We start from the raw sequence: 2,473 nt of genomic DNA, 5'->3' as shown, positions 1-2,473 counted from the left end.
TGCTAATGCTTTTGTGTCTTTCCTATGGACATAAGTTAACCATTTAAATAAATTCTGGCCTCCTCCTTCCTGATAAAGCAGTATAATTATCTATAAATATACAGAAAATGTGCTTCTGGAATATGGATGAAGCTTCCAATCTGTGTAAAACATGCACTTTCTCCATCTATTGGGATCTAGAGTTTACACTCAGATAAGCTTTGACAGTCTTTTGTTTTTTTTTCTTTTGAGTTGGAGTCTTTCTCTGTCAACTTGCTGGAGTGCAGTAGTGCAATCTGTACTCACTGTGACCTCTGCCTCCTGGGTTCAAGCAATTTTCCTGCCTCAGCCTTCAGAGTAGCTGAGATTACAGGCACCCACCACCATGCCCAGGTAACTTTTGTGTTTGTGTGTATTTTTAGTAGAGGTGGGGTTTCTCACCATATTGATCAGGCTGGTCTTGAACTCCTGACCTCAAGTGATCCACCCACCTCTGCTTCCCAAATTTTTGGGCTTACAAACATGAACCACTTTACCCAGCCTGTGACAGCCTTTTTTAAAATGCGGTGGTGTGTTTCATCCAAACCAGTCTTTTCTTTTTGGCCTTTATATAGCTATAACATTTCCAGCTCTCTAAACTAACCTCCTCTACATTGGTCATGAGCATGCCATTTAAAGTATAAATATTGCTATATCAGAAACATGCAAACTGTGATCTCTTAACCATCTTTAACCAACTATAGTGGGGCTTACTATGAGCAGAGAGTGACTTATCATAGAGTAAAAGTTCAGAGCAAGAGCTTTGGGGTCAGACTTGGGCTTGAGTGCCAGCTTCACAGTCAACTGTGACCTGAGAAAGGAGAAGAGTGAGCCCTTCCCAGCTGTTTTAGATAATATTGCTAGTATGGTAGCCTGCACATGGATGAATGCTCAGCCTTGTAAACAAAAGTCTTATTATTAAGTATTCCCTGGCGCTATACATTTTACTTCAGCTAAATGCTGATATTCACAGAATCATGTAGAAGAATAGGTATGTATAAAGAAATGCAATGGTGCATTTATATTTTACAGAGTTCTTGAAGCTCTTGAGATTAATGATGGCAGGCAATTCATCACTTTTTAAAGCAATTCTTGGAGATGGTGGAGTTGGGAGGAGTTCACTTATAAACAGATATGTAACTAACAAGTTTGATATCCAGCTCTTTATGACAATAGGTATGAAATTTTTAAATAAGATTTGGAAGTGGATAAACATTTTGGTGCCATGCAGATTTGGGGCATGGCAGGTCAGGACTGATTCTAAAGCCTGAGGACTTCATTTTACAGAGATTCTGTCTGCTGTCTGCTTACTTTTATTGTGGACAGTTCACAAAGATTTCAGAACCTTAGTAACTGAAAGAAAGAATTCATATATTATGCAAATGTGGAAGAAATGAGAGCTTTCCTTTTGTGATTCTTAGTAACAAGACTGACATAAGCAAACAGCAGGTGTCTGCAGGAGAATCCCAAGCTTGTGCATGGATGACAGCAACTATTCTTACTTTGAAACAAGTGCAAAAGATGCCACAAGTGTGGCAGCAGCCTTTGAGGAATCGGTTTGAAGAGTTCCTGTGGATGATGTTACGTCTGATCAGTTGACACACACAGACACAGTCAATCTTCATCGAAAGCCCAGGACTAGCTCATCTTGCTGTGGATTGTTAGAGGTTGTTGATGTGTTCTAATCAACTCACAGATATACACAAAATCACCATGGGGATAAAAAAAATAATTAGGGTTTGCAGCAGTGTATCATCTACTAATAAAATAAAGCACAAAATTGTTGTGCTTTATTAGTTGGTGGGCTTCCATGACAGCCAGTCATGGAAGAACATATTTTCTCAGTAATGGCTGTGTACATTTATAAATTGTAATGTTTCTCTAAAAACATTTCTTTGACTTGCATATGTGGGTTAGAGAGCTAAGAAATGAGATAACCAAGACTAATTATAATTAAAATAAGAAACTTGACTACTCTAGAAGTTATACCTGAATTTCTCCTGGGGAATTGGAAAACTACTTTTTATATGTACAAGTTTTTATGCAATTAGCATTGCATTCTTGGTTTGAGGAAATAATTTCCTAAAGCAAAAGTATTAGATATCGAAGACTAAAATCTAATGTATTTGCAATACATTGTTACTTCATTTACTTCTTCATTCTCTTCAAAATGACTTAGCCTTCCATATTTTTATTCTACATTTCATTAGAATTACTCTCACTAGTAATTACTCATCACTTATGTACCACGAATGCACCTCTATCCCCATAGATCATGTTCCACAGCCCCAGGAGAAGGGTGGGCGCCCAGTGTACAAGAGTTGCCTCATACAGTCTGTCATACATCCAGTTACATACTGGCTGTCCATGAATGGAAATCATTTCCATAGACCAAGTTCAGTTTTAAGAAACATGCTAACTACTGAACTTGGAGAACAGACAAATGTGCATTTGA

At 37.9% G+C, this 2,473-nt stretch overlaps 1 pseudogene; it reads left to right on the top strand.

The window, feature by feature from the left end:
- The first annotated feature begins 1,076 nt into the window (after positions 1–1,076).
- Positions 1,077–1,703, top strand: LOC129025727 (ras-related protein Rab-9A-like; annotated as a pseudogene).
- The last annotated feature ends 770 nt before the right edge of the window (positions 1,704–2,473 follow it).

The sequence above is a fragment of the Pongo pygmaeus genome, chromosome Y (genome assembly GCF_028885625.2).
Source record: "Pongo pygmaeus isolate AG05252 chromosome Y, NHGRI_mPonPyg2-v2.0_pri, whole genome shotgun sequence".
Taxonomy (NCBI): domain Eukaryota; kingdom Metazoa; phylum Chordata; class Mammalia; order Primates; family Hominidae; genus Pongo; species Pongo pygmaeus.
Note: the sequence above shows the minus strand (reverse complement) of the source record. Positions and strands in the feature narration are given on the sequence as shown.